Source organism: Equus przewalskii, chromosome 18 (assembly GCF_037783145.1).
Source record: "Equus przewalskii isolate Varuska chromosome 18, EquPr2, whole genome shotgun sequence".
NCBI lineage: Eukaryota > Metazoa > Chordata > Mammalia > Perissodactyla > Equidae > Equus > Equus przewalskii.
The window spans coordinates 20,923,574-20,937,406 of record NC_091848.1 but is presented as its reverse complement, the minus strand read 5'-3'; the positions used below and the strand labels follow the sequence as shown (position 1 = coordinate 20,937,406).

Here is a 13,833-nt window from a genome sequence, read left to right as displayed (position 1 = left end):
CTGCATAACTTCTCTAGCATGCATTTCCCTATCTCACACGGTTATAAGACAGATGAACTGAAAGACTGTATATTGAGTGCCAGTGCCTGGCATATAGTAAATAATCAGTAAAGGGCAAATAAAAAATAATTACTAGATTTTGCAAACCAGTAACATCTTATTTTGTGTATTTGATTATAGTAGGTGCCTTCTAAATTCTCGAAGGCTGTGAAGACTTTTTGTTTTTCTGGTATGTTTTTATTTAAAGGCAGAGTGGGCTACTTGAGTACTTTTTACCATCCCTTTAGCACTGGGAGGACCTTGGAGTTATAATGGAGAGCTCAGAATCTCCAGGAATGAGGATGGGGTGGGGGAGTTTTAGAGCAGAGCAGTGAAGGCAAAACAGCTTAAGTACATAAGGAAATTCTGTCACCTAAAGGAGTCCCTCTCCTTTTACACTGCCAACTGTAACAGGTCCGTGGGCGTGCATCCTATTATCGTACGTTCCTGATAGAAGGCCAGGAATAGATGAGAAGATAATGAACAAACACACCCACTTTTGGAGTAGCTTTGGTGTGCCAAGCATTGTGCTGACCCCCTCATATTTGCCATCTCACTTAAGCAAGCCTGGGCCTGTGAAGGTCCTCGGTATACAGATGAAGAAACAGACACGGAGAGGAGATGAACCCGTTTAGCCCTCACTTGGAATGTTTTGTGTAGAAGGGGAAAAGCCCGAGGGGAAAGAAGCTGTGCTCCACCTGTGTGGTTCTCAGCTACACTACTCTGACATATAAAAACCTATATTTGTAAAACAGATAAATTAAAAGGCCATTATTTTATTTACTCAAGGAGTCACTGCAAAATTCCTTTAACCAGGGCTGTCCCTGTAGCATAGTGGTTAAGTATGGCATACTCCACTTCAGCAGCCCAGGTTCATGGGTTCAGATCCTGAGTGTGGACCTACACCACTCATTAGCCATGCTGTGGTGGGGAACCACATATAAAGTGGAGGAAGATTGACACAGATATTAGTTCAGGGCTAATCATCCTCAGAAAAAAAATTCCTTTAACCAAGCAGTAGCTTCAAACATTTAAAAATGGATCACTTTCTTAAAGATTTATCTATTACCCTAAAAGCAAGTTATACTTGTACGTTAGACCATCAAAGTTTCCCAATGATGGTGCCTGTATTTGGGGACTGAGATGAAAAGTGAAAAAGCATGGAAATAATTCTATTCCTGCCCCTTCCAACTCCCCGAGACTCTGACCATCAGATCTCTGTGCTGTTGGCCACTCTGACCATTCCCTGTCCCACTAGCATAAGAGGTAAAGAGTCAAAGTGAGAGGTACTGTTACATGTGAGTGGGAGATGGCAGGAGTGCCACAGGTTGTATTCTCTGGAAGCAGATCCTGAGAAGGAGTTAGACTAGCAAAATGTCTATCAAAGGAAGGAAAGGGAGAGGAAGCAAGATGGACTAAGGGGAGATTTGAGATCATGACCCAGGCCTGGGAAGGCCTCTGCCAATGCTTTGGGAGCTCCAGAGCAAATATTGCCCATCAGAGGAATTCTGCATTGGACTGAAATGGACAGACCTTTATAATCCCTATCTTGCTCAGTCATTGGATGGCAGTCATCCCAGAAAGACTGAGATGAGGCCCTGGCTCTCTGCAGTTGAGGCAAACTCTAAATAAGCCAATGATTAGAGACTGTCTGCTATCAGCTGCTTCCTGCAGCTGAGCAGAAATTTATTCCTTGAGAAAGGATCTGGGCCGCACACATCTGTGTCTACCACAGTCCATCCCGTGTACCCCTGGGTCTCCTTCACACATTTTGGCAGCAGATCCTCTGGGATTCTGGTAGACTTCTTTTCCTGAGAGAAACTTAGAAAAGGTTAGTAGGACAAGCTTAGCTGCCATAGGTAAAGATGGTCTCAGGGCAACAACTGGTACTCATTGTTTCCCTCCTCCACTCAACTCATTTTCTCACTCCTCCACTCAACTTTCCAGATCCCCTCACCCTCAGCTACCAAATCTCTTCTCCATAGCTTACCTGATAGCACAACCCAAAGTCTCATTCCTGAGGGAGCTGAGCCCCTCAGAGCACCCATCTTGGGCCAAAATGGCCCTCCATTTATACTTGTCCGGTCATTGGACACTTTGGCTATCTACAGCTGAGCCAAATCCTAAAGGACCAATGGATGGAGCTGTCTGCGGGCCATATTGCCTGCATCTGGACAGCGCGTCCTTTGAAGGCAGAGCTGAGCAGTGCATTTCCGTGTCTACCCTTGGAGAATGGTATTTTAAGCACATCTCACAAAATAATAAGAAAAATATAATTTATATTGGAATAGTAATTCATCTATTATTCGGTATTAGTATATTTATTTTTATTCAAGTGAAACAAATAATAGTGATTTTTTTGTTTAAAATTTTGTTTGCTTAAAATCCACAGTCTCTGGATTACTAGGTAGCACAGAGCAGGAGGACATGACCATCTGGCTCTTAGGTAAGCATGAGTTTTTGATTTAGTGGGTCATGGTGGCGTTAAAGAGCACAGGCCATTTTGGGTGTCTTTCTTCATTCCTTAAAAATGGAGGCATAAATTTCATAACCAAAATAGTCTTGTTTGGATTTTAGGAGTTGATTATTTTTCTGATAATAAAAGCTTCAAAGTGAAACATAAAGTCCTAGTAAAATTGACTGAGTGAATGCTCAGGATAGGGGGTAAATCGGAAGAATGAGAAGACGAATTGCCAGAGAGGACTGTTAAAAAAGCCCCAAGTGGTGGGGACCATCCTCAGGAGGAGCAGGGAATGAGAAATGAATTCATTCTTCAATAAGTGGCATCAGTGTCAGAAATAAACAAGCTCTTAAGAGGGGCTAATGCTCAGCTTAACTCACTGGGAGGGGGCTCTGCTCCTTGTGAGCTACTCAGCAGGCTCACCTCAGTGAGGATACAGAGGCTCCTTGCAGTTGCTTGCACAAGCAACAGTATTCCTTCATCCATGCCCCAGTGTGGAATCTAATGGGGCTGGAGTCCTGTGAATCAATCAGTAGGACAGACCTATAAATACTATGTTTATCACTATCAGTGCAGTTGACAAACTTCAGAGGCTTGGAAAAACAAGGGTATGGATGCGAGTTTATACATACTTTGTATATATGTGTATACAAACTTTGCAGATAAAATTCCAATGTGATTCACAAGAGAACACAGATGCAAACACATATATACAGAAATCTGCATATTGGCAAATAAATGAACCTATCTGTTGATCAAGTGAGTCTTACCTAGGTCCTGAAAACAAATTAACCTTTAAAAACCACAGTGTCAAGCCATTTGGTAGAAGGTTATTTTTGAGCTCTTTAAGGGCAGGGACCTTGTTGAAACTCCTAGAGTAGTGCTTGACTTGTGGTAGTTACTCTATAAATGTTTGTTGAATGAAAGATAGATGGATGATGAATGGATGATATTTGACTAACTACAAACAGAATAAGGGAATGAGGCCTTCAGAGCTGGGTTAGAGTTGTAATTTACTTCTCCCAGCTCAAATCAATGTCAACAGTCATAATTATAGGGATTGTTAGAATTAAAATAGACTTTGGGAATCATCTAGTTAAATCTTCTTATTTTACACATGAGAAAAATGACACTTAAAGGAGTGAAATCACTCACCTAAGATCACTCAGCTAATTTGTGATCTGACCTGTTCTAGAGCCCAGGAATTCTGGCTTTGAATTTGCAGTGCTGCCAAATGGTTATCAAGAGATCTTAAATTGGTTCCACGTAGATGTGTTCATCTGTGTCCTGCTGTATGTGTGGGATACAATATTTCTGATTCCATATTCAGATTTCTTCTTGTCCCACCCTGGCCACACCATTTACGTAGGGATGTCAACTCAACATGCGTATGCAGGTGAACCCCCTATCTTGTCTTCCTCCTTTTACCGGTTCCCTCTCTGAATAATTTTTTTTTGTGGATGTTTTAGATTTAGCCTCATTTTAGATTCCAGTAAACCTGATTACTGAAAACAGTAGGGGCCCTGTCTCATGTGTCTGCTCTGTTTACAGTTTCTATACAATGAATATTTCAGTCTTCTGCTAGTGCAGTAACTAGATTTGTCACATCATGTCATGTACTTTGCTGTTCACTTCCCATCTCAGGTACCCTCTGCAGCTAACCTTTCAACAGAGTGCCCGCCGTCTTCATTAAAGGGTCCACAGAGCTCCGTTACAGAGCAGTAACCTTGGCAGCACTGTGCCTGGTGCCAAACCCCTCTTCAAGGCTGGTTATAGGATTTGGTCTTCTCTGACATTCAGTCAACTATAACGTGGAGGCTGGCCTTCAGTGATCCTTCTATTTTTAATTGCTATCTCAGTTTCCTTCTCCCATTATTTCTCTTCTTCTCCTTAGCCTCTGTAATGCCTTGTTTCAGGTCAGGCTCAGCTCAGCTTCCACTTTCTTCATTTAACCTCGCAATTTTCTTGACAGCTCATTCTTTTTCTTTGTCAAAGCTGAACTTTGCAGAATGTTCTCAGTTTATAATTGGGATTTTGGTTCATGATTAGGCAAAAGTATGTATTTTATTTCTAATTATAAAGTACTACTTTAGAACTTGAAAGAAAATATTTATTGAGCGGGAACTGCTGTAAGCATTAGGGATGGAGCACCTAATGATGCCGCCCCCGTGTTCAGTGGAACTAACATCCTAGAGGGGATGGCAGATTATAAATAAATGTACTTTCAATAAAAGTGAGGTAGTAATAGTTCTACGAAGAAAAATAAAACAGGATGAGGAAACAGAAAAGAACAGAGAGGAACAAATATTGCAGGAACGATATTTTGGGTAGAGTCAAAAGAACTTCTCTAAGGATATGACATTGGGCAGAGACAGGAATGAATTGAGGAAGTAGACTCTGCAAAGACCTGGGAAGTGTGTACCAGGCAGAGGGGCCAACAAATGCAAAGGCTTTGAGGTGGGAACAAGCATGGTCCTTTCAAAGATGAATGAGAGGGCCACTGTGACCTGAATGGTGCTAGAGGGGAATGGTAGAAAGGTGGAGAGGTGGGCCAGGGCCAGACCTCAAAGCCTGGGGAAAGATTTGAGGAAACCATTGGAGAAGGAGAGCAGAACAGTGTGGTCTGAATTACGTACTAATGGGACTATTCTGGCTACCACATGGAGAATCGACTTGGTGGGGAGAGATAGGCAAGAGTGGAAACAAGAAAGCCAATTAGGTGGCTATTGAAGTTAGATCTAGGTAAGATTCAGAAGATAGCAGTAGAGGTTATCAGAAGTGGATATATCCTATCCAAAAATAAGATATATCTTGCTCTAATGTGTGTTCCTCTAAAGAAAGGAGTCAAGAATGACACTGGGGCTGGCCCCGTGGCCGAGTAGTTAATCATGCATGTCGCTTCGGTGGCCCAGGGTTTTGCCAGTTCGGATCCCGGGCGCAGACATGGCACTGCTCATCAAGCCATGCTGAGGCAGCGTCCCACATAGCACAACCAGAGGCACTCACCACTGGAATACACAACTATGTACTGTGGGGCCTTGGGGAGAAGAAGAAGAGGAAGAAAAAAAAGAAGGTTGGCAACAGTTGTTAGATCAGGTGCCAATCTTTTAAAAACAAAAGAATGACTCTGAGGTGCTTGGCCTGTGCAAAAGGAGAATGGAGAGGCCATTAATAATTTGTGGAAGGCTGGGAGGGTGCACGTATCTGAATTGTATGGTGGGTAAGGAAGAAATTCAAGAGATCTGATTAGATGTGAATTAGAGATGGAAAATTCAAAAGAATAAAAAAAGACATTAAAAAAATCTCAAATAGAGGTCTCTAATTCAAGGGAAAATACCTACTAACATTATAGTTTTTCCTTTCAAAATGTATACACTTCATATTTTGATTTAGCTTTAAATCTACCTTACTTCAAAATAATCGTTGTTTTCTAATGGACTTTATTTTGTAAAGTCTTTCAGGTTCACAGAGACATTGAGCAGAAAGTACAGAGAGTTCCCATATGCCCTCCTCTCCTCCCCACGCACAACCTCCCTCACCATCAACATCCGGCACCCGAGTAGCACATTTGTTACAAGAATTGTGTTCTTTGAACTCAAGTACAAAACTATATTGTATTTGATGATGTTTTGATGCGTAAAGGGAATTTTCTGAAAAGTTTCTCTCTGTGCAAACTGAAAGTATCTATGCAAGTTTTAAATATAGAAGGCTAAGAAGACTCCACGAAAGTCCGGGCCTTAACCTTTGAAAAAGTGGCTGGTCTTCTCCCAATGTAAACACAATGTGGGAACATTGGTGGCAGTGGGTGGATGCATAAGCCTCTCTCTGTTCCCTCAGCTATTGATGTTTAATATTAATAAGGGAGAGAATAGGATGAGATCAGCTTCATAAGAAGCTCTGTGTCAGTCTAAGGAGAAGGTGGTATTGATTTTTGGAAGCTTAGAACCTGCAGTGGTTTGCAATAGAACCATCCTGGATTGAGAGCGAAGAGACCTGCCTTCCAGTCCTGCCATTGGCACATTACCATTGTGTGGCCATCAGTCACATGACCTCTCTGGAATTCAGTTTCTGCACATTTGAAGTAGGGTCTGCAGTATAAAGCTTGCAGGATTATCTTCAGGATTCAATAAAATAATATATATGGAAATACTTGAAGGGTAATGAAACAATATAGAATATGATATATGTCTACATATGTCTACATATCTATATATGATAACCTATGAATTATATAGGAGTCACATTCCTGATTATGTTGTACCATACAAATATGCTAATGGTGGAATTACATATATAAAACCTACATTAGTTTTCTTAACAAGAAGAACTATAAAATTATACATTATCTGGAATTAAAAATATAATTTTCTCATACCTTAATATATATCACAATACAGATAATTATAATTATAAATAAAATGGCATGTCATAGCATACGTTATCTCCTGTGACTTGCTGATGTCAGTAAATAGATGTGGCAACCATTAATGAGTCTCTATTATGAGAATAAATGGGTGCAAGAAAGCTCAGTGGGTCATTTAATCTGAGCATTCACTACCACCCCCAAAATTTTCTGGGTACCTCTGCTAATTTTTCAGTGAGGTACCTGCGTAAATACCAATTATGTAATTTCTGTTCTAGGTAAAACCATCTTTGAGGGTGTTTGTGTGTTTGTGTGTGTCTAATATGCCTCTTTCTTTCTCTATTTTGTTTACCTTACCTTACATATATTTTACTTTGAAGTATAAATATCTGTCAAAAACTACGGAAAGATATGCCTTATGGATAAAATTGAACTGAATGGAGATTCAAAGGCAGTGCTGATTTATACAGCTAAAGAACTTTCTAACTTATCAAATTATTCATCTTCCTTCATAACCTTACTGTAGGTAATATAGAGCCTTCCTAGAGTGAACACTGAGTAAGGCATGAAAATAAACTTATTACTCAATAAAGTGTAATAGCTTTTTTAAAAATTGTATATATCTATACCAACAGGTACATTGAAGAAAAGCATATGAAAATTGTTTCACTTGTCTATTTCTATAATGCCTTATTCCAAAAGAAATACTTGAAATTATTTATGAAACAATGTCGGTAAAGATGATATAGTTCAGGAAATGGATTTAAAGGGAAAATGAAGGTAGGAAAAGAACATGAAGCTGGGAGGCAATGTTATTACAAAAAGACCAATGCCGAAAGATCCTTGCTAGAGATTTGTTTACTAATGATTTGGTTTTGAGCTTCCTAGAAGGCCCAGCACAAAAGGAAACATGAGTTATGAGTCAAGTGTCACTTTTGTGAAAGCAAAGAAATTTGCTGCAATATGGGAATTTCTTTGGTTGTGTTTTTTTTCTCCCCAAAGAAACACATTTGTGTTAGTAGCTATGACTTGAATGTGTAGGCTGACATTTCCTTTTCTCACTTAAAATGCTCTGGTTACCTCAATGGTAATGAGTCTTTACATTGAGATTCAACCTATGCAATCCCTGGTGCCACTGAGGTCGCCTATGACTTAATAAGCATTTCAAAAAGCAGGCTAATTGGGCAAACTAGGTAACAACCTGGCAATTTAGGATGAACAAAACACAGGGAAGTAGCAGAGGCTTGCAGTGGAAAGAGTATCAACCTAAAATCTGAAACTCTGATTTTATATCTGACACCATTGCTTATTACTAGTTTTATTACCAAAAATGAAAAGCAAAAAGAAAGGAAACTTTCTTAGCCTGTGCTTTCCATCTGAAAAATTCTGACTTTGAAATAGATGACATTTAATCTATCTTTCTAGCTGTGAGAATCTGAGTTTGCAATTACACTCTGGAATCAGATAAACAGGTACATAATCTTGAAACAGGAAAATAACACTCAGAATGATAGCAGATGCCAGACTACCAGAGAAAAGATAATAATGATCCATTAAATGTGTTAAGGTATTAATTCTGTAATATTTTAAAATACCTAACTTTGGTGTAAGGATTTTAGACATAGTTTTTCCTATGTTGCAACTCTTCATTTCTGAGTGCTTACTCTAACCTTTATCAACTGGAAAACTATACTGGCACATGCAGCTGAAAAATTAAACTTTGAGTATCCTCCCGCCTATCACAAGGCTGACACATTCTTGGGTTTCCTCAGGTTACCATAAAAAAATTAGAAAACTGGAAAAAATAAGAACATAAAAAGGAAAAAGTTATTTTAGAAATTTTTTTCAAGCCATCAAATAAATAAAAGATCCAGTAGCTGGAAGGTAAATTAAAGACAACTGCTATACTTTCATATACCCATTTCCTTCTTATATCGATAGATTTTCAGAAATATTTTCCTGATTATATAAGAAACACATGTTCATTGTAAAAAAAAAAAAAAGGAAAGAAGTATAACTAAGGAAATAAAAATTGCCCATAACTACACCTCCTAGAAAAAACTCACAATTACTATTCTTCTGAATTTCCCTCTAGCACATTTTCTATATATTTAAATATAATAAGATATAATTTATAACAGAATTTACTATGTATCACAAACTATGTTGAATACTTTACATGCATTTTCTCATTTAACTCTTTCAACAACCTCATGAGTGAACATGTATATATTAGTACTTAGTATTTAGTGTATATATGTACATATATACACATATATACACACACACATATATACTTTTTGAAATATATATATACTAAACTTTGTAACACTCCACATGTACCATTTTAAATTCTTCTCTTTTCTCTTAGAATTATATTATGAGCAGCACCTCACGTGCACTAGAGGTACCTATCACTCCATGGCACCCTCACCCCGTAGCCTGCTAGTTCCTTGCAGGTAGCATGAAGTAGCATGATCCCACCTCCAGGCTAACTGAACGAGGATGGACTCTTTGCCAAGGAGAGCCAATCCACCAGTCTTTCCTTAGAAAATGGAATTGAGGAACAGAAAAAGAGACAGGCACACAGAGTTCTATGCTAGAGATTGAGGCCATTTTCAGCCATGGGCACATTTAGTTAGCAGAGAAAGCTTGTCTGGAGAGAGAAACAAGAGAATGGAGGAGATACACAGAGAGGAGCAGAAGTGAGAAACTGGATAGCCTTGTGTCCAGAGAGAGAGAGGGGACAGGAAGAACAGCTGCTGGAGGCATCTCCAGTTGTAGGGACTACTTGCTATCTTTTCTCCAAATGCATTCCAAAACCTGTTTCTGTATGTTTCCTCTAAACATATTTTTAACTTAAGCTAATTTGAGTAAATTTCCCTTCTTAAGATACCATGTCAATGTGTATCAATGACTAACTTGCTATGTGAAGGGCTTCATTCCAAGTGTCTTATGTTCAATTATCTCATTTAACGTCTTTTAATCTTCATATTAACCCTAAGAGGTAAGTATTATTATCTTAATGTTGAATATGAGGAAATTGAAGCTTAAAACACTTAAGCAGAAGGTACTGCTTAGGAATGGCAGGTTTACTGCGCCCCCCACCTGGCCCCCACGCACACACTTTTTGCCTTTGTCATCTTCTCAAATTCTACTAAAATGACAGAAAGGGGAGTTTTTGGAAAGGCTGATACACATCAGGACTAAGAATACAAGAGCAGTAAAAAGCAGATGAACAAGTGTAATTGATTAAATCCAAGAAAGCAGAATCTTAAACTGACAGTGATAAAATTTGAAAAGCAACTCATTTTGCCTTTTGTAACTGACCCTAAAACTCAGGAGAGACACCAAGAAGTGGAGGAGAAGATGGGGCTAAAAACTAGAGACACAGGAGCTGGCCCCGTGGCATACTGGTTAAGTTCTCATGCTCTGCTTCAGTGGTGTGGGGTTCGCAGGTTCAGATCCTGGGTACTGACCTACATATGGCTCATCAAGCTGTGCTGTGCAGCACCCCACATACAAAATAGAGGAAGATTGGCACAGATGTTAGCTCAGCGACAGTCTTCCTGGACCAAAAAGAGGAAGATTGGCAACAGATGCTAGAGAAATGTTTGATAGTGTTGAAACAGCAGTTCGAGTCCCAGATCCGGGATCCTGCTCCACAAATGGAGGTGCCTGCTCCTCCCTCCTCTCTCTTCACCCCTCTCTAGCAAGATACTGGAGATTTAGTCCGGGGAAAGGGTAAAATAGAGGGTCCTTCAAATGGGAGACCAGTGCATTTAAAGGTGTGTGTGCTGTGTCAAAAGCAGGGCATTTGGATACCATGTGTCCCTCTCTTCACCTACTTGTCTTCCAAAATGCTGGCAACCAGACTCTTCCTGTTAGGCAGGAGACTGGCATGCTATCTCTTAGGAATCAGCCTAGCCCAAGAGAAAACCTGAAAGATACTGACACTATGAATTCCCTAATGAAACTGCCCAGCCATTTCACTACCAGCCAATAAGCTCCACCCACCCATACACTACCCTTCTAGTCAAATTTCTAATACAAATAGCTTATGACCACCAGATAGTACACAGATAAAATACAAGTGGGAATAAAAATGGCAACTTGGATTAGACTTTAAAAACTCAAAATGTTCTGATTATCATGTGACTATGAATATATGAGACATATTCATGAGATAATAAACCCATGGGGGTAAAAAGACCAGAATGCTTTAAAGAAGTACATTCAGAGGACACACAGAACTCTTGGATATTAAAATATAATAGAAATAAAAAATTCAACAGAAATGTTAGAAGATAAAATTGAGGAAAGTTTCTAGAAAGTAGAGCAAAAAGGTAAAGCTTTGGAAAATAGAATAGGCAGATAATAGGAAATGAAATCTAGAAACAGAGAACAGAGAAAATGGAAGGGAGGAAACTAATACAGAAATGATTCAAGAACCTTCTCCAGAACTGAAGCACAGTATTTCCAGACTGAAATGCCTCCCTGTGGGTTCATGATCATGGATGAGAAAAGACCCAACACAAGACACAACAATGTCAAATTTCAGGATATTGAATACAAAATAACAAAATAATAACAAAAGTATTCAGATTAGAAGTTCACAGTTCATTGAAAATATCATTGATCAGCTTGTCGGTAAAGCATGGAGGTTAAGAACGCGAGCTCTCCACCCAGCTCACCCAGATTCTAATCCCCGACTGTACTTACGAGCCTTGTGACTCTGGGAAAGTTACTGAAACTCTGTGTCTCAACTTCCGTATCTGTAAAATGGAGATTAAACGTAATATCTACCTCGCAGGTTTGTTGCGAGACTTATATGAGATAATAAACATAAATATGTGCAGAAGTGTGACTGACACATGGTGGTGAGCAAATTTTAGCCTTTGTTATGGAGCCTGTTATTAGCAGCTCTAGAAACTAGAAGGTCGTCGATCAAAGCATTCATGATTCTGAGGGCACGTGATTTCTGATTTCTAGTCTAGTCTTCTTTTCCCAGCCAACTATTAGTTAAGTCTGAGAGTAAAATTTTAGACATACACAGTCTCAAAAACTTTACCTCTTGTGTGCACTTTCTCGGAAATCCGTGCTCTGCCCAAACAAAGAAGAAAACTAAGAGAGAGGAAGACATGGAATCCAGGAAAAAGGAAATCCCATGCAAAAGACGGAAAGAGAATCCCCAGAATGATGGTGAATGGAGACCCCAAAACAATAGCTAAGCTTCAGCCAGTCCAGATGTGGGAAGTCAGAAGGCTCATGGCAGAATTTCTTTAGGAGGATATTTGATATATATGTGTGAATTGAAAGAAGATTTGCACAACTGGGGAAGCGTTTGTGAATAAAAGAATTACAAATACACAGGAAGCTAAGAATGTTTATTCTTACAATAACACCACCTAAAAATTTTTTTTAAAAACCAAAACTTGTTCAGAAACGAAAAAGTAATAATAGTACCCAACATGACTAGCAAGGTCTCATGTTTATATGGTCATAATACTATACACACTGTAGCGATGTAACCAAAATTATGATAAAACTTTTTGGGAGAAAGGGGAAAGAGTAAGGGTGTATGTGTATGCTGGGGATAGAGGCAGTGAAAGAAAACTAAACTATAATTTTCCATAGTGGAAAGTCAACAGATAACTTGTTTGCTTATTTCTTTTTTTGTTTTTACAGTGGTGGAAGTATGGAGGCAAATATCCTAAGAATCAGTTAAAAGAGCTGAAAGTGGCTGCCTCTGGGCAACAAAAATTGGAAAGAGCTAGGGGCTGGCCCTGTGGCCGAGTGGTTGAGTTCGCGCGCTCTGCTGCAGGCGGCCCAGTGTTTCGTTGGTTCGAATCCCGGGCGCGGACATGGCACTGCTCATCAAGCCACGCTGAGGCGGCGTCCCACATGCCACAACTAGAAGGACCCACAACGAAGAACATACAACTATGTACTGGGGGGCTTTGGGGAGAAAAAGGAAAAAAATAAAATCTTTAAAAAAAAAATTGGAAAGAGCTAGAGTTCTGCTGTTTTTCTGTAATAAGCCTTGTACAACAATTTGACTCTCTAAATTATGATCGTGTGCAACTTTGATAAAAATTAAAACTGGGTTCAAAAATAAGCATTGCCTAAAAAATTGGAACACAATTAAGTTAAAATAGCAACTTGGATTAAATAAGACCCTCGCTCAAGGTCACAGAACTTGAAAGTGGAAAAACTAGAATTCAACATTGCGCCCTTACATATATAGACGCTTCCTTCTAAGGGATGGATAATGCTCTATCGGGTGAGTATTTCCTAGTTTATTTAGGCAGTCCTCTGTTATTAACCATTTACGTTTCTTCAAAATTTTTCAATATTATTATGTAACAAACATCTTTATATCCTCAAACATTAATCTCTGATGATTTATTTTAGATAAATATCTAGAAATCCAACTCCTTTATTAAAAAAAAAATGTGATGAACTCTTTAAGCCTCTTTGTATATATCCCCAAATTATTTTCCAGAAAATGTGTATCAAATTACTCTGACACCAGCAATAGAGGAGAGGAACTCTCTTAGCATACTCTGACCAGCATTAAGTATTAATTTTCAATCAATTTCGTCATTTATTAAAAGAAAATATAATTTTATTGACTTTTCAAAAGAAAAATCATTTTCTGTTCATAGGAATAGTGGCCTGGCGGCCAGCAAGTTTAGTGACTTCCTGAAGGCAGAGCACCGAAGTCAGTCATCAGTGTCCACTTTGGGTGTTCTTGCCTTTGATCAGGATATTTGGGGAAAACATGCTGTCGCACAGTTATATAATACAGACTTTATTATACTTGGTCTCATAAAAATAAGCTTTATTCTGACCTGAGGGAAATTAACGATCTTAGACTTTAGACATGGCGTTTCATTTTTAGATGTAGCTGTGTATTTTATGACTATCTTAAATTCACACAATGCTTCTCTTTTGAAAATATTTATCT

General features: G+C 39.0%; 1 long non-coding RNA gene across 1 annotated transcript in view; it reads left to right on the top strand.

Moving 5' to 3' along the window:
* Positions 1–12,874, top strand: part of LOC103550857 (uncharacterized) — a 267,718-nt gene extending 254,844 nt beyond the window's left edge. The window contains exon 3 of the long non-coding RNA XR_544895.2: positions 12,552–12,874. This is a non-coding gene — a long non-coding RNA (uncharacterized lncRNA). The remainder of the gene's footprint in view (positions 1–12,551) is intronic.
* The last annotated feature ends 959 nt before the right edge of the window (positions 12,875–13,833 follow it).